The sequence below is a fragment of the Prinia subflava genome, chromosome 13 (genome assembly GCF_021018805.1).
Source record: "Prinia subflava isolate CZ2003 ecotype Zambia chromosome 13, Cam_Psub_1.2, whole genome shotgun sequence".
NCBI classification, from domain to species: domain Eukaryota; kingdom Metazoa; phylum Chordata; class Aves; order Passeriformes; family Cisticolidae; genus Prinia; species Prinia subflava.
Genome location: NC_086259.1, coordinates 4554343 through 4578393, shown reverse-complemented (window position 1 = coordinate 4578393; position 24051 = coordinate 4554343). Strand labels below are relative to the sequence as shown.

Below are 24051 nucleotides of genomic sequence, written 5' to 3'. Positions count from 1 at the left end.
AAAACCCCAACAACCAGATGATATCAAAATGTTACTCATTTTCCTCTTGTGCTTATAAAACTTAGTCACATGAATGTTAGTGACTTGATAATTAAACTATGTCAAAGAGAAGTGTACAGTGTAAACAAGTGGAAGCAAAGAAACTCATGATTGAGAAAATATCCCAAAAGTTCCAAGTTCAAAGTGATGTGCAGCCCCCACTGCTCTCTTTACTCATATCCCCAAACTGGGAAGGCAAGCACAGGCAGCTGCTCCAGTGACATCTCAAATATAAATGCCACAATTTAATCTTTTAGAGGCAGGATGTCAAACGCCATTAAGGCAGTTTAAAACCCCACAGATTTTGTAAAAGTGTTTTTATTTAGTACAGGTATTTTAGGCTTGAGCAGGCCCAAAAGGTATGGAGAATTCCTAATTGAGCATTTGCCTACGCAAACGATTAAATAAACTAAATGGGGATTAAGCCTTTGAGATTGAATTATGAGAATGGAGATCAAACCTCCACAGGCAACTTAAAATCCACCAATTATTTAAAGAGTTTAATTAAGAGCAGATCTTTCTGTAGGCAGATTTAAAAGGACGTAACATAACATTTGTAGCCAATAAAATCTAAGGAATAAAAGACTATATTTTTTTCATTTATTTCCACCATAAAATATAAGCTGTAAACTCTGAGGAACATCTGAAGATATTTCACAAGTAGCACCATCTGTCTTGGCAGACTCTGCAGCGTGTGGGTGGCTTAGTTACTTGCTTGTGGATCCATGGCATCATTTGCTTACTCTGCCGGATGGGGTTGCCCCTTCCTTGTTTGGCATGACTTCAGCAGCTCTGTTCTTCTTCCATAAACCAATTCTCTTCTTTTATGTGGCTGCTCTGTGCACCTGGATAAAGTAGCTGGCAATTTGCTTAACAAATGCTTACCCATAAAAGCAGGTCTCTCGGGCCTCATAAAGAGAATACTTCTTGCATGTGGATATTTGTCTGTGTAAATCTCTGCAAGTTTAGAAAGTTTATTCACTTATGTTGCTTTTTTAAGTACATCAGGATTATAACTGGCAACAGTACAGAAACGTATTTCTTCTCCTTTCATCCTGTGGAGAAACTTCTGCCTGACCATGTCCATGTGTTTGACACTAAGCTCTAATCCAGAACAGGTTTTTCATTATTAACTTAAGTTACCAAATATTTAATCAGTCCAAAGGCTTGAGACAAGCTCAGCTCTGCTGACTGCAGTGATGTTTGTCTGTAGCAGAAAGATTTGGGGCTGAGACATCATTCAGTGAGGAAAAGAATTCAAGCAAAGAAGGGGATGTCTGAGCAAGAAACAAGTGCTGTAAGAGATGTATTCTTATACAGTTCACTTATTAGTCAAACTACCCAGTTCTCAGTGTGGCTTCTTGCTCCTTCATGTCATTTCTGTATAGTAATGAGTCACTTGGCAGCAAAATTTTGAGCTATTTGTGTTGGCCTTAGGAAACAGCCCAAACCTGACAGCATCCTATATATATTGATCTGCATATTGAGGAGGATACAAAGGACCTGATGGCACTGCTTTACAGATAAAGAACAAATGAGTATTTCCAGGCTGGCTGCCTTTTTCTACTGAGGATCAGAAAATAATAAACAAGGGAGAGCAGGGGTGCAGTGCTTCATTAAAAGAGCTCCATTTCAGCTGCCTTCCATGGGATGTGGGAGCACACATTTTACTTTTGTCTCCAGAAAACCTAGCAGTTCTTCTACTGCAGGGATTAGAGTTCAAGAAAAGCCTAACTTTACTATTTCTTGGAAGAATGACCAGTAGCAATTAGTAATAAATAACCAGTGGGGCTGTAGCCTTCAATATCACAAATATGTGCCAGTAGGACCTAGGAATAACCCGAAATTCTCATATTATCTACCAGTAGAAAACTGCTACATTTATTAAGAAATTCCTATTTATTACTTGCTCATAATATGAGGTCATTTTCCTGACTTTTTCTGAAGGAAAGGCAGCTTTCTTCACCAAGAAAGATACCTTGGTGACATTTTTCATGTGATGTCTCAGATGATTTGTGGTAAGACAAGTTATCTTATAGAATTTTTATGTCTTAATCTTTAGGGCATTTGTTTTCCTCTGCACAGATTATGTGCATTATATCTCTCACCTTGGGTTTTCTAATGAGATAAAAAAAGATTTCTGTTGGCTGTAGTTTATTAGTGTGTGTTATTCCTAATCCCAGCACAAGACACTCCTAAAGTTTCAGCACTTTACTAAGCAAAAGAAGGGAAATAGCTGTGGTTTTTTGCTGTATTTAGGTATATTTATTATGTATTCCATGTATTTAGATAGCTAGGAATAGTCCTAGAAGTTGCTCTTTACCATAGCAGAAACCTGCCTTAATTGTCTTTCTCTACATTAAACGAATAAAGCAAACCAAAGAGATTTTATTCCTTGCCAATAATCGGTGCTTAGGATTTTTGTACATTTTTTTTTTTAATGGGGAAAAACTTGAGTCTTGCAATGACAACTGTTTGCTTTTGCTCCTGAGGTTAGAATAGAGTTGGTGCTTTTCTCAGGAGTGCTTTCCAGTCAGTCCTAGTAAGTACTCATCAAGGGTGATCTCGGTGATGAGAAGTTATAATATCTCTCTGTCAACAACCAACAGATCCAAGTTCACAGCCGCACCCTAAGGGAAGGCAGAGTGAATAAAATCCCCCTCAGCCATCCAGATTACCCACATGGATAGCCAGGTGATAATCTCAGGAGATAAATTCAGATTTTCTGCTTGCCATCCTAGGAACAGGACTATCACTTTACTGTCTCACCTCGCAGAGCTTTGTGACTCTATCCAGGGATGAACAGCAATGCACACGGCAATGACATGCCCTCTCCTCTCTGCTACTGCTACTCCAGATATTATTTCTTTTTCCAGCCAAGCAGAGTTTCTCCTCCACTGGCTAATGCCTGCCCGAGCTCGGATCCAGCAGCAGCACAAGATTCTGACTCCGCTTTCCAGAGATTTCCCCCTGTGAAGGAATTGGCAGAGAATGGGCATAGAATTGGCTCCACACCACTGCCCACTAATGATCAGAAGAGCTGGCCAGGCATGAAGAGGAATGTCAGCTGCAATCATTTATTCCCTTCCCCGGAGGAGCTCCCCAGCTCTGGAGGTGTCCTGGAGGAGCAGCAGCCCCTGAGCGCCCTGGCCCGGGGCTGTGCCTGCAGCCTGGTCCAGCATTGTCTGAAGAGCAGACACTTTGATTTGCTGCTTTATATGCAGCATTGGCATTCCTTTCATTGCACACACACTGTTCATCAGGCATTTGAATCTGGATAATGAGAAGAATGCATAATCCAATTGCAGCTGTTCATTTTATTTCCTCTCATGGCTGACACATTGCTCCAGTTATTCCCCAAGATTATCTGATTAGCACAATTCTGCTTTTTCAGGGGAGGAGCCTAGCAGGAATGGGCAGTTGAAAGAATACCACTCTTTTTTTAATTTTTTTTTTTTTTTTTTACACACCGCTTTTAACAGAAATGTAAATATTTGCTATTTCAGAATGGGAGGAAACAGGTATGGCACTTGCCTCACCACTATTTCATTTGGAATTCAAATGACAATAAAAAAAGAGGTTAAACCAAGCTCCAGCTATTTTAAGGTTTGGTTTAAATTTACCAGAAATTTACCCTCACACCAGCATCTGCTGGGTCTTTTAAATCTGTCCTGCCAAAGTTAAGACACCAGCTTGATTTCGACTCAAATTTCTGCTGCCAGTGTAATTAAATAAGGTGAATTATTCCAACCTGATGTTGCCAATCTTACAACCCCTTACTGAGGGTATTTATAAAGTATAGGGCCCTTTGTTGTAAAGCATCAAAAGCTGGCCAAGTGTTACATTCCCACCATGGCAGGTATTTATTGGCTACTCTAAATGGCTTGTAAAACATATGGAATAAATTTGGAGTGGTTTAGGGGATGCTCATATCCCTCCTGCTTAAGAATTTGAGAAAACAAGAGGTGCTGTCTCAATTCTTTCGATCACAGCACACACTGAGAAGCACCTTTGATGAAAATATACATCATTAACCACACAGACAATGTCAAGCTCAGTCAAACAAAATAGTTCATGCAGCTGCAAAAGACTTAGCTTGAATTAAAAAATAAATCAAAGGAATATTTATTAGAACACATTCTAGTAATATTCATCTTATTCTTCCTGCTGATCTTTTGCCAGCTGGCTAACAATGATACAAAACCTGACCAAATCTGGATTTTTTTTCTCCTGGCTAATTTTTTTCTTTACTGACTGTCCATTGAATAGTCAATGTGTTTTTTTCTCATGTCTCTAAATTCTCCCACTAGTGAAAAATCTACTCTGTGAACTGTACATATCTAGAGTGCCAATTCTTTCTGAACACAGTGGAAGGCATCAGAAGAGGGAATTTGTCTTGAATACTTTAAGCTCTCAGCTCTCCCCAAGGAATCCCTGAATTAGTTCTAGTTTGGGAGAAGACTGAAAGCTGGTGAGAAGAAGCTGGATCTGAGTGGTTTGGTTTTAATTAACTTTTTTTTTTTTTTTAAATTAGCTTTCCCTTTATATTTGCTTTCTCGTGTATGGAGCCAAGGCCATTATAACTCTTGTTTATTACAAACACCCATTATCAACAGGATAATGTGTATGTAACTCTATTTTCCTTAACAAATCTGTTGGAACTTCTCATGTTTGTTCAGGGGTCTTGTTTATCCCTGAGCCTCTGTTGTCACACATTTCCTCAGCAAACCCATATCCACAGTGAGACGATTCTGGGCACTGAACAAAGTCACTTATCTTTCAGCTTTTAGGAAAAGTGGGAGTTCTTAAACCAGTCAACAGTCACGAAAAGAAAGATGAATGGGAAGGGAGTATTTAAGTCTTTGAAAGTTGGAGAACACTGAGAAACAGCAGCTCACAGCTCTTCCATCTCGTGGTGGTGAAGCAATTTTTTAAAGATGAAGTATTAAACCCCTGGCCCAAAGATTGAAGTGCCTGTGGACCACCCTACTGCTCCAGTAGTTCCCTAAATCTTCCTGTGAGGACTTCAGTACCCCTCAGAGATTACAAAGATGCTGTCAGCTCCCAGAGTATAGAGAAAACTGCTTAATCTATTACAATAGGGGAGTTAATGACCTCTGACAACATATATTTATGGCTGAAATGAAGCATTCACTGCCTGGAAGTGTTTGACACTTCAGTTTTAAGCTGCTAATACTTATTTGAATGCATGTACAGACAGTGAGCATTGCTTAAATTTTCAAAAACTTATCAGCTTCAGCAGAAACTTCAACCCACTCAAAATGCAGGGAGTTTAGGATGCTTTTGACAGAACCAAATGACACCTTTAGAAGCCATGAATTAAAAATTCTGTGGAAGATGAATGAGCTGGGATAACACAGAACTCAGCACTTCTCTTGATGCCAAGTGGAGTAGGTTGGTGTTGTTTTCCAAAGGCTGATAAACTGGTTTTATAGTTAGAACAGATCAGTTAACTAAGATTTTGAGGTCTTTTTCCTGCTGATCTTACTGTAATCAGAGCTTAAACTGAGAACTTGCAGGACCTAGATAGGGCTGGATGGATTGTGGCTGCTCTGGTTCTCTTCACTTCTTCATCTGAGGCTTAGCCTTAACTAGAAAATTAATGGGGATTTCTGTCTTCTAAAGGAATGCTCTAAAAGCTGTGATATTCCTTTTCCTTGTCCTTAAGCTGCTGCATTTTGAGGTGTTATCTGTTCAGATGTCTATTTGTGCAGGGTGTCACCGCCCTGAGCAGCCTCAGAGGTGTTTGGGCACTCTCAGAGCAGGAGCTGGGCAGAGCTCTCCCAGGTAATCAGAGTTTCCCTGGCTGATTTCCCAACTCAGGGAGTGTGTGGGAAGGCTCCTCCTGCTATTACCTCTCTGGAGAGGGATGAAGGATACAGGGAAGGAAAGAGATACAGGTAGCTTTTTTCACAAGCAATTTCTGGGCTCTGCATCCTAAAATTAAGGCAACTCCCTGAAGCCTTTCATAAACTCCCTGTACTCAGAATTATCCAGGTTTCTCTGGCTCTCTGAAGTTTGTTCTGGCTGTTTTGGAGAGGACCCAAAGCTTTCTGTCATCCTGTGTGAGGTTATGCCTGTGAACTCAGGCATTAAAGCCTCTACTCCAGGCTTGGGATCAGCAACTTAAATGTGGATAGTGCAAAGCCTGACTTGAGGACCTTCAGTCCTCATTCAGATTTCAGCATGTGTAAGCAATAATTAGCAGGACCTGATGCTGTAAAATCAAACAGTGATTTCTAGTGGGATCTTTTTCAAAGTTATATTCTCTTTATTTTGAACCCTCATTCTTCAGAGTTAGGAAGAAGAGTTAGAAGGAGAATTGAGAAGGTGACTGTGAAGTTCAAAAGTTTTTTTTCTTCATCATATGTTTACAAAATATTAAAAATAAAAGTGCTTTAGAATATTAACCAACCCCCCCCCCCAAACAATGGAAATGTAAACAGCTAGGGTGTAAAACAAGATAAATGATATTAAAATATTTCAAAAAAAGGGGGTAAAAATATCCCCCAAAAAACCTCCCAAAAATGTTGAAACTGGAAATGCTAACTAACACTGCTGGTTTGATTTCTGCTCTAATATAAGACTATTAGCATATGGCTCCACCACAAAGTGAGTCAGTAATCCCAGATTTAGGATTAAGTAATACACTGAATATGATTGATTACAAATGCAAAAACTGAGAACTAGTAAATATTTTTTTATTAGGTCAAATGTGAAGGCAGGGATGAAAATGAAAGGTGGAAATCCATGAACATCAGTCTTGAGGGAGTCTACCCTGTATGAGTGTAGTCAAACTGGGATGAAATAGTGCAGGCAGATAACTCAAGGGAAATGAAAGGTGCCCAGGGAGAAATAGCCCAAGCAGCCAGGCCAAGAAAAGGCCAGATCCAGATGATGAACAGAACCTGCTTTCCCCTGGGTCCATCTCTGAGGCAAACACATTGCTCTTCATCAGCATCCAAAGACTGTGATGCTCATTGAACCCAATTAAACCTTTCTCTGGTTCAGCAGCCCCTCGACAGTGGCATTTACATCCCCTTGTCAAAACACCGAGGTACTGGCAAAACACAGCAGCAGAACTTTTGCTGAGCAGCTTCAGGGAAGGAATGGAAAGTGAGTGACACAGATGATTAATGAGCCTATTAAAGCTGAAAGTCTGACAGTGGAAAGATAAGCTGGCAGTGAAAATGACTCCTGCCATATATGTATCAAGGGCATCAGAGAGAGGACCCTCCATATAACAGCTCCCCACCATCATTAGTGGCAGGACATACATATCTGGCAAGTGTTGTCTCTTTGCTATTTACTCTGATCAGACATTTGGAGGTGAAGGGCCCTGAGTGTGAAGTCTCAGCCAAGTTGCACAAGGCTTTGCAAGGTCTGATTAGAAAGGACACCCACGTTCAGTTCAGGAGGAACCAGATCAAAGCATGGCACATGACAAAGACAAGGAAAGAAATAAACAAACGGGATTTTGTATCTATGGCAGAGCAGGAGCCGTAAGAGTGATACAGGGAAGTCCTGATGTAAGGGAGGAAACTGTTATAAATACATATTATATGATTGGCCTTTTGCAAATATTAAAATGAATACTGTTTATGTCATGTTGGAAAGTTATGCTGTATTAATGTAGTCGATTTTATAGTGTGATAAATACAGTTTTTAGACTATGGCATAATATTAAAATAGAAACTATGTAATGCAAAATGCTTTTTGGAACTAGCTCAGGAAACAGAGACAATTAAGAAATTCCTCACATCATCCTATCTGGATAGAGATAATAGCAAGGACACCAAGGGCTCCAAAGGGAAGAATTTATTGCCTCCATTATCAATGGATTTGTGACTTTGTGGAGGCACAAGAAGATTTATTTGCAAGATAGAATGATGAGAGAGAACAGTTGAAATTAAATAGAAACACCTAAAGTTGAAAGGAATGTTTGAATCATGTATGAAATTTATGAATATGCAATAACCTATTGTTTTAAGGAGAAGATTGCTTGTTAGCAAGCCGTGCCTTGGGGTGGAAACGCCAGGCACCCAGACATCTGTCATTTTTTTGGCCTTTTTTAATGTCTCTTATTGTCTTATTTTTACTAAACTTTTAAAATTTTAACAAAGGTGAACCGTGTTTTTCACAGAGACAATGAAATCCATTCTGACCTCGGGAATGAGCCTGCCATTGTGTTACCAGTTGTGTGTTTGCGTCTGGGACCTCAGCACGGACTTAACTTCTCTGCCTCCAGCTCCTAGGAAAACGCATAACCTTGCTTAGACACTGAAACTTCTCTGCCCCCAGGTCCTAGGAAAACGTATAACCTCACTTACACACTCCCCAGACTCTTTATGTGGAGGCCCTTGCTGGCAGAACAGGCCCTTGTGCTGTGCTGTGTTCCTGGGAAGCACAGGGTGCTCCCGCGGTGCCGTGTGCGCTCCTGGGTCTGCAGGGAGGTGCAGACCATCTGTGCAGCGTGCACACCACGACGTGGAGGGTTACAGTGCTTGTTCTTTCCAATGGATTGTTCCTTTCCCCACTACACTATTGGTTTTGTCCCAGTTGTCAATCTTGTTTAAACCTGTGTCCCTCTCCTCCCACCTCATGCCAATCTTCCGTAGCCCTTACGCATGCTTCCAGAATCCTCTGGCCTCCTCAGTACCCTGTTGGCCCCTTGAGTGGTATCCTCCCCATGTGAGTTCCTAATGGTTGAAGCAGTGTCAGTCCGTTCCTGGACTCCATCCCGTGTGACCTTGATTTGCCCAGCTGTTGTATCTACCCCCTGTTTCACCCCCATTTAAAATTTGGGTGCACCCCTGTTTGGGGCTCTCTTCAGCTCCCGACCCCTCCACGATTAACCCTTGGTGGAACCTCAGCCTGAGAGCCTCCCTCTACTCCTTCACCAGATCCTTGTTGCTCCTGTAGCTGTGTACTGGTTTGAAAGCAAAACCAGTGAGACTCCAAGTCAGAAATTCAATGTAATAGAGAGAAAACAAACAACTAGAAAGGTAAAACTAAAATAAAATAAGACAAGATAAATGCAATAGTACAAAGGACCACTGACAGAGTCAGAATGCAAACCTGACACCCTGTTGCTCAGGGTGTTGGAAGCAGCCTGCAGTGAGTCCTCCCAGAGTGACAGATGTGGCTCCGTTGAAGTAGAGATGATCCTCAAGAAAGGCTCCAGTCATCCTCTGGGAATCCAGTGGAAACAGGCTCCCTTGGTGTTTGAGATTGCTGGTTTTATCCCGGTGGAAAGGCTTTGGCTCCTCCCACTGGGTGGAGCATCTCCCAATGGGATGAGGTGATGTTATCAGTCCTGTGAGAGCCTTCAATGGCCCATTCACAGGGGATGTCCCTCAGAGGAGGATGGGTGGAGGAAGAGATAAGGAGGCCCTGCCATATCTGGTGTTATCAGGTGTCCCATTAACAGAGGGCATCCGCCCTCTTTCCACCCCTAGAGTTACAAGAGATAAGGAACAATATCTCCCAACTGACTTCAACAGACGAAAATAGAATACACATTTTTGGTTACATTTCTCAACCCAAGACAAGCTGTATCTTGGGCTTGTAGCTCTAAGGTTCTGCCTGCAGCCACTCCACTGCTGAGGCAGCTCCCCACTCGTGGTGCTGTGCCCGTGTGCCACCCAGTGAGCTGGCTGGGGTACCAGTGATGGGGCATCACATCAGTGCAGCCTGCTTGCTGAACTTCCAGCTGCTCTGCAAGAGGCCCTGGGAACAGCTGAGCCAGGTGCTTTGAAAGTCTTAGAAAATTGTACACAGTCTTCAAACTTTACCCAAACAAAAAGCAGATCATCTAGAAAAAGCGAAGTTTTAGCTACAGCGTGCCAGCTTTCCTTAAAACGTTGAGGTGATTTATCCATTTCTGAAGGATACATATTCATATCACGCCTTCCACCTCTGCTGTGCCTCTTTAGACAATCCATTATTTACAAAAGTGCATCGAGAAGTTTCCTACTGCAGATGTGCAGAAGCAGTTCAATACAAGCAATAAATATTATATTTTAGTCTTGTACAGGCAGGTGGAACAAAAGCATCCTTAGCCTCTAAATTTGGCATGGTTATTGTCATATGAAAGCTCACTCCTCTAGTGCAGTACTGCTGGAGTGTGCATTTGCCAGAGCTGCTGCTTGAATGCTTGATTTATTCCTGCTATAGTGTTAACTTTTATTGTCACAGTTTACAAATATATCCATCCTCTTCCAGCCTGTCACTGACATTATTTCCTTTCACCCTCAGAAGAGAAAAACATCCTATTTTTTTAGTATCTCCCTGTGGTAACCTTCAGCTGGCAGTGCTGTTCTGTGGTCCTGGGGACTAAACCACATAAAGGACTAAGCCCTCAAAAATTATTTGATAAGTTGAGCAGATGCAGCCCAAATGGAAAGGAATTATTGTGTCATAAACAGGTCCATTAGATGGATTCTAACCAGCACACAATTTCAAGAGGTATAACCTGAAGGTTGAATTTGGCTTCTTCTCCGCAGTAATGCCACAGCACTGTCAATGGGGTGATGATAAATCACCAATAATATCCATGGTCCTCTGAGATACTGAGCACAATGAGCAGACAGTATAATTAGGTGTGAATAAGAGGAGAGCTGTTCTACAGTTTCAGTATTGCTTTTTTTAACCTTGCTTGTCAGAGACGCACGATAAAAGGCATGTCCAATGAAGCAAACAGCTCCAAAATGATACATTGTTAGATGCTTCTTGTGTTCTCCTATGCCAGTCAATTTTGTGCACTAAGAAACATCCCAAAGAATATTTTTTAGCTTTGCATTTAGGCCACATAATCACAGAAGTTAATTCTTTAAAATTTGAAGACACTACGTAGGTGATATTCCTATTTGATTTAGAGCCTCTAGAAAGCTCACATTTCACACAAATATTGATTTAAGAACAAGATGAATCTTGCAGTCTGAAATGACTGTTGAAATGTATATTGATGGGTATCAGCTGATTTAATGATTTATTTTTCTTGCTGGAACCATGCTGGTATTTTAAAGCTTAGTTGACTATGTAAGAAACAAAGCCCAACTACAGCTCTGGCTGGTTGAGCAGAGCAGGAGCACTGTGGCCTCACACACAGACCTCCTGGCACTGCATGCCAATGCTTTCCTCAGGAAGGAAATGCAGAGCTCCAGACCAAAGTAAAATCAGGGCAATTCAGGCAGATTGAACTGACTGATTGCCTGCAATAGATGATCAGGAAACAAGAGAGCTCTTGCAGTCGAGACAGTGCTTAGGGGATTACTCTGTCCTGAAAGCAAAATTGATCTGATGAGGTGAAATCTGGAGCCAGCAAAGTGTAAACTGACACTAAAGCAACACATATTTTTATTAGATGATATAGCAGAATTTCCATTACTTCATGCAGGTTTTCTGATCTCTTTCTAAATCTCTGTCATTGCATGAGGATTTGAGGACAGAACTGCCTGAGCCACCACTGGTCTCAGCCAGAAACTCAAATGGTGCAGAGCCCTATAAACATTATTGTGGGTCCACAGCCAGTCCAGATAACCAGGACAAGGTTCTGCCTCTCTGCTGGTTCTGGGAGTTTATGTCTTCCTATCTACCTTGGATTTATTCCTTGTACGATAATAATAGAAATATTTGGAGTTGTTCTATATCTTGCAAACTGTTTTCAGCCAAAACCATTCCAAGTTTCAGAAGCTCACAGATTCAAAACTGCTGCTTCCAAAAGCCAAATCAGTTTTCAGGGGGTTTGTCTGCACTGGCCTTTGCTGGAGAAAAGAGGGAAAAAATCCCCAAACAACCGCCCACACAATTATTTACCAGGTCTCAGTACCTCAGTATTCTTGAATAATCTGCAGTTTCATTGCAGAATTACAGACCATATCCTCAGCTGGTAGGAGCTTCCGTGGCCATACTGTGCTGGTGGGATGAGATCAGTTTATCATGTTCAACAATTAAATCCAGCTCATGTACTGCTAACTTGGGTATTGTTTTTAACAAGGCAGTGCCACTTAGGCCAAGAGTATTTTGGAATTAACTGTAGGCCTAGTGCTGCCTGGCTAACTCACTTCATTTAAGGAAAAGTTAGAAAGAGCTAACTCACTTCATTAAGGAAAAGTTAGAAAGAGCTAAAGGCCTCCATGTAATGGTTTTGGGGAAGAAGTGTCCCAAATGAATATTCCATTCCCTCCCACCACCACGTGTGCCCTAAGGAGAGGAATTGTGTCTGTCCCTCTCCCCAGTTTTCTCCAGGGAGTGACTGACCTGGTGCCACTTGGCAATACCAAAAGCACAGCCCAGGGAACTGGACAGCTTTGCTTAGCAAGAACAAAATTAATTGATGAGTTATGATGGAAATTTTTGTTTGTTTCATGCCTTTACATCAGGACACTGACAGTCTATGTTGCTGGGATAATGGTGTTCTGAAAGCGATAAAGAAGTATTTTAATTGTTTTAATTTAATATGCAAGACTACAAAATGTTCCTCCTCACACTGCCTTCATAAAGAACACACTGAATTTATATTAATTGGATCTAATCTAGGATTATTGACTATATAAATACATATAAACTGAGTCATCCAGTATACAAATGTTCTAAAACACATGATTAATAAAAATATTTTGACTTTTATCATCTTTTGGTTTCTGTGCCTCAGTAGTACAGATATAAAAGGAACCTTAGTGAAAATAGCAGCTATTTCACAGCAGTACTACAACATAACAATTCAGACTTAATGAAACATTTAAAATATGCTATTACTGACATTGTTCATTTAAAAATGCTATTACTGATATTGTTTCATTATACACTTTCTTGTACACTGTTTTCATGCTTAAGTGACCTCTAAATTGAACTATTGCAAATCACTGCTAATGGGTTTGCAAAGAAATACTTGATATGAGTTTCCATGGGGCCAAATGTGATGGAGAAGGTACTCTTGTCTCTATTAAAATTTACAAAGCCTTTTGGAAACCAGTAATACATGCAGAGTTCCTGAATCAGTGACCCAGCTCTATTTCTGTGTAGCAAACTAAGAATTGTGACAAGGGAGGGACAGGGAAGGGTTGTATTCATTTTATGAAGAGATTCAGCTCAGCTTTCTTCTGATGGATATAAGATGAAAGTTAGAGGGGAGAGGGCTGTTTCCATAGCAAATATTGTAGCTATTCTTAAAAGTTTAATGAGTACTGTAATACATATTACAAGCAGATTATATTTATAGTGCTGAATGGATCCAGTGATTTGCTCTAAACCTCATACTGCAATACTGGGGAGAAAAATTCCTTTGTTTTCCACCAAGAAAAATATCACTTGCTAGTTACTGCAATTTAAGCATTCGGTCACTGACAACTTGGAGGTACAATATAATGTTTTATTGTAATTTATTAGCCTCCCTCCTTGGAACTGTAGTGAAACTCTGACTTGAATGTGCTCTGGCAAGGCACAGAAATGAGCTCGGAATTTCTGATAAATAGTATAAAACAAGCAGCATATACAGCCATTAAGACTGTATGGCAGGACAGCTCTTCAACTTTTCATTCCCAGAAAACAATTGGTCTCTTTGCATTTTTTGTAAAGACAATGATGCCTCAGAAGGAAGTTCTGGTGGCGTCTGTGCAGCTCCCTCACCACGGAGCTGGAGATGGAAGCCTTGCCTTTCTTAACATCTGACAAAAATTATTTTTCAAGTACAATGAAAAGGCAGGGATAAAAGAGAAGAAGAGGCAAGTCTAGCAGTGACAGAGGCAGTAGCCTGCTCTCTTTGCTGCTGTGCTGCTCCCCAGCCCTGCTGCTGGAGCAGGCAGTGCACCCTGCTCCGTCGGATCCCTGACAGACGGATTCAGGTCGGGGGGCGGCAGTGAATTAGCGCCAGGAGCAGTCACACCACTCCTGATGATCACAATAGCAAATTTTAATTATCAGCATAGTCTAGTGCCCTAATAAACCTGAATTCACTAGCCCATGGGAGTGTATGCTGCCCAGAATCAGTAAGTAGCAATTCCTTGATCTGAGTGGAAATGTACCAGGAATTATCGTGGCTGTCACTGCAAGTTTATAAAGCGTTTTACAAAGACGTAGCAAGACATATTCCCTTACTCAAAGATCTTATAATCTGATATGAGATAACAACAAGACAAGACAAGAGGCAACAGTTCAGGAGAGATCACTGATTATAAATAAAGGGTAGAAATAATTGTCTGAAGAAATGTTTCAGCAAGGAATTCAAAGGGAGAGGGTGCCTGCATATGAGATCAGAAGGATGGTTCCAGGCACACACAGCTGAAAATCAAGAGAATATGATTACAGGACTGGAAAGAGCAGAGGGACAAGAGGCAGAAGAGAACGTGATAGTGCTGAGCTACTAGAAGCAAAATTACACACAGCTCTACAGTCACTCTTAAGCGTAGCTCTGCTGGATGTTGGCAAAGTATCCACAGCAGCAAGTCCAAAGAGCAAAAATGAGGACAGTTCAATTTAGAGGAGCTGCCATGATGAAGTAAGTGATAGATGATTCAAACACATAGATGAGGGCATAGTGGTTTTATATTTTATTTTTTATATTTTGCAGAAATTGCTGTATGAAAGGCTGTAATTTCATGAACAGCTCTGTTCAGCCGACTAGAAATAAAAAACTGACATAAACATGTTTCCAGTTGTACTTGCTGATCCAGGAAAAAAAAATACACTAAAAAGGAAAACTGCTTTCTGTTCCCTGTCAGATCCACCTATCCCCTGGAACAAAGGAGAAGAAACCCCTCCAGTGCTAAGAAGCTAAAAGTCCACCACCAAGCTATGACAGTAATCTCCATGTTGTGAGGGACCTTTATTCTCTCATCCAAGGTAGAAAAATAAACACAAAGGTGAACTGAAGCCACCATCTACTGGAGCCAGAACAACTTCAGAAGTTTGCCCAGATTAACTGGTCTTTCAGCACAGGAACTCCATAGGATAATGTGCAGTTGGTGTCTGCAGGAGATCTGATATAAATGGAGCTGCTCTTCACCTCCATCGACCGATACCAAGGGAAAGGTCAGGGCTGGATACCTCATATGCCTGGAATGTCACAGGCTTTTTTCATGCAGGCATTTTCTGTCAAATATTTCCAGTGAGTTTGTGGAAATTAAAAAAAATGAATTTAATATCCCCTATGTTGTTTATGAACTGAACCATTTAAGTGTAGAGCAGCACTTGGGGCAGGGCTCTGTAGATAAATGGAGAAAAATCTTAGTGCAAAGTGATACATGAGGAGAGGTGTTACTGAGGATGTCTTTGGCCTGTGTGACACTGAACAAATTCCAGCTACAGCAGGCACAGACCTACTGGTCTTCTTGAAGTGGCTGAAGAGAAATCCTCTTTTCTGCAAACGTGTAGTCATTCTTCAGTGATTATTTCAATCTACCTCACTCCCTGGCAAAAATTAAAAGGCAAACATAAACTCTGCCTGTGACAAGGAGAATTATTTTGTCAAGAGTTACTATTTACTAGAGGCAAGGTTCACATTTCTGTTTTTTTCACATTACGTGAAAACATTAAATATTGTTCTTACACACTGTCTGGCTATACATAATTTACAGCACTTGAATTCCCATTTTCCTCATGAAGGAGAACACCAAGTCTTCTCTCCCCGTGGATGTTTTACAAGGTGGGAGATTTGCATTCTTTAGCAGACTCCCAAATTGTTGCAGGGTGGTGTATAATTTCTGAATCCTCATCAGCATGGAAAGCAAAGTTTATCTTGCAGTGTCAAAATAATGTGTTCCTTTAGTTTTGATCAGCAGAGTTCCCTCACTTTTGATCATTGCAAAGACTGAACATGGCACACACAGTGAAAGGATTCTGGGAACTATTAGCAGCTAAGCTTCTTTGGATGAACAGATTTCAAAAAATTACCTCCTTATCTTTTGATCAGAAATGAAGAGTTGTTGAAAGGTAACAACTGTTACACACTCTCCTATTTGGCAAAGGAGTTGTCTTGTTGTGTGGCAAAGCAGCATGTTAGAAAACAACTAGTCAAAACTGTTACATGGATTCAGGGCCTGACAATATTTCTGTTCATTTCTCATCCATGACCTTGTCTGGAGGAAAAATGTGGTATATTCCTGATAATGTTTACCCAAGAGGTAAGAAACATTTCCAGCAATGGAACGCAAATCGTATAAAACAGGCAATAAAGTCCACTCTCTCTGGCCTTAACAAAAAACAGATTCTGAAAGGAGCATGTCTCCATTAGTGATTGCAAGGCACAAAGAAAAGTTTTAATAATTTCTTACTGCATTGACTCTCTGATGGTAAAAATCTGCAATGGAAGTAGGTGTGTGTAGGTAGGAATGAGAAGTGATGGCTCAGGAGGGCTCCTGCTGAAGGCTTGAGTTGGCACACAGGGTTTGCAAAGGCAGCTGGACATTTTCAGCTGAAACCACTCCTGTGAAGACACAGGGGAGTAAGAACAAGAACAGGCTGGCCTGAAGCTGTGGCTGGAAGTCAAATGGCCTGATGTGACTTCCAGCTACATGGAAAGTTTTAGCCCAGCTGAGGTTAGTGCTCCTCTCACTCAAGGTTCAAACCAATTGTTTAATTTCTGGGATGAGCTTTCTCCTTTATGAGAAAACAAACCCACATTAGGTGTGAAAAATCACACTCGTATACACAGAACAGTCAGATGTATTTATGCAGAAGTATCTGTCCCAATATGCATTTTATCATAAGTTTGAGAGGTTGTTTCAGGAGACAACAAAACCGAATATGCACGAGAAACCCAGGTTTAGAGGAAGAGGTTTATTAACTCAGTCCAGATTCATATCTAGACTGCATTGGTCACAATTAACTCCCAGAAATTAAGCACAGGTGAAAGAGGAATGAAACAGTGTCTTCAAATATTCTCCCTTTGGGGCAGCTTTGTATAAATACCCCAATTTTTCTCCTGACTCTCCAGAGTACAGAGAACACAAGTGGTGTGCTATAAATAAGATGCAGAGGATGCACAGCTATCTCCTGATCACTGCTAAAATCACCCCACCAGTGACTGCCTAGTGCTTAGCTGGGCTGTCACACTCAAACCCAAATGGAATTCTGCTCCTGTGGAATTGTGTTGCAAACAGAAAACCCAGGGGCAGGCTGATGTGGGGGCAGGAAGGGCAGGGATGTTCTCCTGTGTGACAGGGCTGGCTGTGAGCTCTGAGCTAGGTGTGACCCAGGGGCAGTTCCTGGCTAGAGCTCCACAAGGGATGGAGCTCTTCCAGCTGAGTTCTCTCCTGAGCTTTCTGCATCCGTTTGCATCCAGAACTCAGACTGATACTCAGAAGGACATGGATCCACTCCAGTTAGTATAAGAGCTTCACCAAATGAAAACGTCAACCTTTTCCTGATTTCTGGTGAGAAAGAAGCAGTTTGGTTTCTATCAGAGTATCTCTGAAATACCACCCAATACCTAAAATCAGGTAAGTACCTATTCCATACCAGTATTAAAAAAACAAAAAGACAAAAAAACCAAAAAAACCCCACAAACCTACAAAAAACCAAACAAACCAAAACAAACAAACAAACAAAAAAAAAAAAACCACCACAAAAAGCTGGCCCTGACAAAAACTAAAAAAATCCCACATTCTATTAATTGCTTACAGCATGGGTTTGTTCTGTCCCATTATTCAGAAAACATGCAGGAAGTTTTCAAGTTATACTCAAGAGTTCTGGAAGGACTGGTATAAATAAGCAGGTAAGTTACTGGTTTTAAAGCTTTAAGCTTCTTCGAGTGTTTCCCAAATTTTTCTTTATTCACTCTTTGTTTATTTCCTGGTCCAGTTACTCCATGAAACACTGCTGACATCTTTGAACATTGTTGTTACTCTTCTGAAAACCACTCTAGCCATTGAATCTGCCTAAAATCCAGCTGTAGGGCCTCCTTTCAATGATCCTAATCAATGAATTCATCCTGTCAATCCCTCACTGAGCTGGGAAAGCACAGAAGCTAAGAACAGCTGAGTAACTTGTCCAAGATCACCTCAAATCAGACCTACACTGCCTGGGCTGGAATTGTCATCAAAACACTGTCATCTAAAAACCAGGAGTAAATATTTATTTAAGAAACATTTTCTACCAGGCAACATCTGGAACTACACTGTATTTCATGTTTAGGATTTTGTGATAATTACAGAAGTTTCAAAGTATATCAGCTTTAAAATTTCCCCAAATCCAGTCTTTGGATCAGAATACCAGGCTGCATCTTTCATCCCCACTTCAGCACACACAGCCAGAAACCATGGAAAAGGGGATTAGGGAGCCCAGGCACCAAAGGAGCACTCCAGCCTTTTTCACTCATCTGTGTCTCAGCACCAGCCCTCTGATCAGTGTTTGCTGAACTGCCTGGAGCTCTGTTCCTCGTTAGATCTCTCATTAATTACATTTCTATCTGAGTATAAGCTGAAGGGATACGAGAGTGATGCTCTGCAGTCCCACTGACCAAGACACCTTTTCTCTTTTTCTGGTGTAACTATAAATGTAGAAAATTACTTTCCTGTGATTAACACAATCTCCATGAAAATTTTTGGCTAAAAAAAAATTAAGCAGCTTATCTTGGAATCCAACGAATCAGAAACCAAACCAAACCAAACCAAACCAAACCAAACCAAACCAAACCAAAACAACACAACAACAACAACAACAACAACAACACCACAAAACAAAAACAAAACAAAAAACAAAACAAAACAAAACCACCAAAACAAAACCAAATCAAAACCAAAAAACCCAAACCAAAAATAAACCCAAAAACAAAACAAAACCACAAAACCACCCCAAAACCCCAAAACCCACAAAAACAAAACAAAAAAAACACCCCATAAACAACAACCAAACAAACCTGCATAAGAATGCCAGATTTAATGTAGGTTGTCTTTTACAATGGATTTATTTAATTTCCAAAAATATTTTCCCAGTTTACAATCATTGTTGTTCCTTGGTTTTGGTTTAGGTTTCTTTTCATTCTCCTGAATTATCTATATTTATTTTGAGTGGATTATTTCCAAGGATTTTTTTTTTTGTCATTACTTCTATATAAAGTGAACTTCAAGGTCTTCTGATGAAAAATCAAATCACAGTAAAAATGTTTCTGTACAATACATCCATAATAAATAAGCATTGATATTGTAAGCTTAAGAGAGAATTCATTAAGAATCAAATAACAAAAGAGAAAACTCAGAAAATAAAGTATTAAAAATTAATGGACTTATTGTACAGGAAAGGAGAGCAAAGAGAATAAAACAAAAGAGCTTACTGTAGGCAAGTATGCTTAATGTTTATTTAAGTAAAAACAAAATGTAAAGAAAGTTAGATTAGTAGGTAGATGAAAAAGATATCCAGAGAAGGTAAGAAATAGGAAAAAAATAAAGCCTATTGAATTTTCACAAATTTTCAGATTTGTTATTTCTTTTTGTCATTTCTTTTTTCATTTAGGGAAAAAAAAGAAGTAGAATTAGCAGTGATCAGAGGATCTATGTTAGAGTCCCCTCTAAGAAAAATAAATAGCTCCATGAGTTTAAAGAATTCAAATATATTTTCCATGAAAAATTAAGAGACTGCAGGAGAAAATATCAGAAAACTATTGCTGCTGTTGCTATTTTCAGGACTTTCACCAAGTCAACAAAACACTTTTACTGCCAAAATATATAATTTGTTTACCATTTCTTCAGGATATTTCAGGTCTCTCAAATAACTGGCTCCTGAAACTCCACCCTTTCAGCTTGCTGGGCACACAAAGAAACACTGCTTGTTTATTTTGATGTGTAAAAATGTATAAATCAAAGAAGTGCTGCTTTCCTGGAAGTTTTCATGGACACCAAAAAAAATCTGTTTGAAAAGGATTTATTAAACTGTAGAGGAAACTGCAGGGCTGGTAGGATGTGTCATTGGTTGGGTGAGGAGCAAATACTGAGCCAAGATAACAGGCTTTTTAAAATGTTGATATTTATTACAACCTAATTTCTGGATCAGAGTGAAGAAAACTACCATTAACATATCTGTGCAGACAATCATGCTAATTAAAGCTCTGAAGGGAGGTTTGAAATGCCTGTCTCTTCCCAAATGCCTCCTAATTCTGGGAGCACAGGCCGTGGATCAGTAGGGATCCTCACCCTCTGCAGGCTCAGCCCTGGCACTCCTTTGGCTCAGGCTGTGGAGGGAATGGTGGTGTTTGGTCAGAGGTTGGATTTAAGGACCTTGGAGGTCTTTCCAACCTCAAGGATTCTGTGGAAGGTGATTTTTTTGGGGTATAACAGACCTGAAGACAAGGCTCACAAATTATACAGGTGTTTCACAGAGACCTGGGAGTTGAAAGGCAACCTGCAAATGATGCCAAAGCCTTGGATTTTGTATCAGTCATCAAGAAAAAAATGATTCCTGCTTCCAGGGGACCTGGCAGTGGGGCCCTTCTCCAGCTGGGGTGAGTGGGGAGCATGTGGAACCTCTGGGGGATCTGGCTGCACATCTCCCCTAAATCTGACAGGGTTTCAGTGCCCAGCCTGTCCTAACACCCTGGCAGGAAACCCAACAGGACCTTCAGGTTCTGGGTCTCTCTCAAAGATCAGTGCTCTGAGCTCAGAGTGTCTAAAGCAAGAATTGCTGCAGTAGGAAATAACTGCAATTAGTGCTGGTATTGCTGCCACAAGCTGAAAATGGTGTGAATTGGTGCTATGGAAAGGGTAGAACCCAAGCAGATTTTAGCACTTCTACTGCATCCAAGTGCTTTTTTGCTACATCAGATGGAATGCTGGTCAGACACTGTGCTGTCTAAAAGCAGCAGCCTTTCTCTAACATGCACACTGAGCACTAGCTAATTGAAATAGAAACAAATAAATAACCTACTAAACACACCCAAAGCACTAACATTCCTTTGGTAATCAGTGCTTGAAAAAAATCTGGTTTGACTTTTTTGTAAAAACTAACTTTTTTTTTTTTTAATCTCCTGGATAAGGACATTTACTGCTCATTTGTTTATAAACTAAATTGTTCACATCACTGTAAATAACTTCTGAAATGTTGTTCCCTCAACTGTGCTAAGCTTTAATATAGCATAGTAATGAGTGGGATGTGCAACTTCTGCTTATCTGCTCTATTTTGGACAATGCCAGTGGCTCATGTTTATTAAGAAAGTTGGCAGTGAAGCTGAATCTCTGGTTTTCCCCTGGTAGATAAACTCTGTCTGAGCTAACATTCATGAGGATCTTGGAAGGCTCATTTAAATACAATGCCTAAGGCTATGCATTTTTTTTGCTGGATTCCAGAACAGCACATAAAGCTTTTGCTTTTCTGATGTTCTTTTGGAACTGATGCTTATGCATCACAAAGCATCAAAAGCCTGTATTACAAAGCCTGGCCAGGATTTTGTAGAAAGTACCAAGGGTCTAGGTCTGAGCTGAGTGTTCAGGTACCTTTGTACGTTGTTATCCTCACTGCAAGGAAGACTTTTTTTTTTTTTTTTTTTTTTGGAGGGAAAGACTTAAAGCAAAAAAGTTCCATCTTGCCAGTATATTTGTATTTCTATTGTCAGATTTTAGGGAAACTGGGTAAGCATTTTTCCTCCTTTTTCTGGGGCCATGGATCTCAGCCATTCACAAATGCAGTGTGTCTCCTTCAGGCCATGATAACCTATGGAATTTCTTCATTTAATCCAAACATTTATTTTAACTGACAACTCTGCCTGGTTGTCCAAATAAGATCTTTTTCAATCTAACAGCCTAATCTGAACTTTTCCTGCAGTTAAAAGAAGTGCAGAAATATTTTCCAGCTCTTTAGGCAGTAGTCATTACTTCACATTATCCCTGCACTCTGTTTTAGAAGTGGTGAGAATATCTGAATAAGTTTGGATATCTTAGAATAGAAAAATTTAAAAATAAATGAATAAGTCAGGTATTTGCCTACTTCTGTCATCAGTGCCATCAGCAGTTAGTGCTGTATGTGCTGCTATGCTTTTCAAGCTGTCTTTAAGTGTTGCATGTATCAGAACAAAGTAGCCTGTAAAAATGGTACTTTTTCATCACTAGAGGAAATTTTGAAAGGGTCAAAGCTTCCTGGAACATTCATGAGGTAGAAGTGCTTTTTAATAAACATACCATGTCATATTTTATAAAAATAACTCTTGGTTCTGTCTCACAGGTGCCTCTACCATTTTCTACATCTCTGAGTGTAGTGAGGGGTTTTGTCCAAAAACTTTGTCAGTTTTGTATGAAGATGAAGATACCTTCCTTTTTGTAAACCTAAATCATATTATTTTAGAAAGAAAAATAAATTTACAATCATCTTGCAAGGACTGCAAAGCCCAGAACAACAAGCAAAACACCCAAATGAATAAATGAACCAAGAAAATGCAGGAAGTCCCAGTCCTGAACTGTGATCTCATAGAGAGCGACAGGGTGGGGTGTGAGGGTTGGGTGCTGCAGTGGCTCCTTTCCAAGCTCCCTTCCATGGAGTGGAATGCTTGGCTTAGGGAAGAGGGCTCCTACTTCCCCACGAGCCCCTCTGCAGCCTGGGGGATGGATAACTCGGTGTGTGGGGACTGAGGTACCTGTTTCCCTGGCTTTTCTGAGATTTTTTAAAGCCTTCTACTTGTTCATAAGATGGAGTCAGATCTTTAGTTTCTGTGCAATATTAATGGTCAGTTTTTCACTTTCTGAAACTTTGGAACATAAACAACCTTTCTTGTTTTTGTTCACTGTCCTTTGCTTACATATTTCTAGCCTGAAAATAATGTTGGTTGGCAGCTGGTCTGGCCAGTGGGGTGAAGGGGTAGTAACCCCAGAAGCCAATCCGCTACCAGACCCACAAAATTATAAAATGAAAAGAAATAAACAAGGTAAGTCCCTTTTCTGGGGAGCAGCTTTTCACTGCAGACCTCTGCCTCAGTATTGCTGTTTTTGTGTTCCAGTCAACAGTAGCCAAAAGGCTGAACGGGATTCCCCAAGCCCCAGCTACCCACCCGCAAGTTAAACCATTAAAAATTAATCTCCAGTGGGTGTGAGTGGTCTCTGGGAAGCTCAGCTCCCCAGCAAGCAGCCCTTGCTGACAGCAGGAGCAGAGTCCCTTTGAGCAGAGCTCCTGCTTCCCTTTCAGAACGCCGCGGAAGAAGGAGACACCGAGCCTTTCTTTCCCGCACAATAGCCAAGTGGTGAGAATGCTTGCCCTGTAAAAGGATTCAATTCTCTCTTGTCTGAACTTCAAACCTAACCTTTTATCTTCCAGATGAGTGCCCAAAACACAAGGCTTGCAAGAAACAAGGCTACTCAGGAGGTGGGGAATGTTGCTGTTCACTCAGAGCAGTACCTTTGTGTGGGAAAAAAGCTCCAACCTCACAAGGTCAGGAAGGATGGATAACTCGGCAGTTCAGTGTTCAAGGTGCTCATTACATCTGGTCCCTGCTCCAAGGCCTGCTTCTCCTTTCTGTGTTTGAATGCAATTCCTGCAGAATATAAAATTCAGCTCTATTTTCTATAGAGGAGGAAGGTAAGTACAGACCTACTTATAAATGAGTGCTTTAACTGCGAGAGGAAACTCGCCAGCCCTCCAGCCAGGGATCACACTTAGGCTAAACAGGCTCATAATTAAACTAAGCTATGCTAAAAAAATGAAGCTCCTGGCTTGGACAACAGCAGCCAGGTTTTCAAGGAAAAAGACACTAGTTAGAAGCAGTTTCCAGTCTGGGAATCACAGGCAAATTTAAAAAATAAACAGCTCCTGAGGAAACAAAATATATGGAGTAGCACCTAGACTGGATCTCAATTGAATTTAGGTTTCAGGCTTGTCAAGTGATGAATGTGGGGCCTTATCCAGGAGTGACTAAAAAGCTTCAAGGTCGAACAGCAAGATCCCCCTGAAGTTCAGGTTTCTGGGGTTTAAGTGACAGATTTCTGGACAGCAATTTTAGAGCCAACTATTGTTTATCTTTTTATACTTAACACTTTTTTTAGAAAAATCACAACTGACTTGTAAGCACTTTAACCATAA

General features: G+C 40.6%; 1 long non-coding RNA gene across 1 annotated transcript in view; it reads right to left on the bottom strand.

The window, feature by feature from the left end:
* LOC134557614 (uncharacterized) overlaps nucleotides 1-23827 on the bottom strand; it is a 30595-nt gene extending 6768 nt beyond the window's left edge. The window contains exon 1 of the long non-coding RNA XR_010082085.1: nucleotides 19735-23827. This is a non-coding gene — a long non-coding RNA (uncharacterized LOC134557614). The remainder of the gene's footprint in view (nucleotides 1-19734) is intronic.
* Nucleotides 23828-24051: the final 224 nt, after the last annotated feature.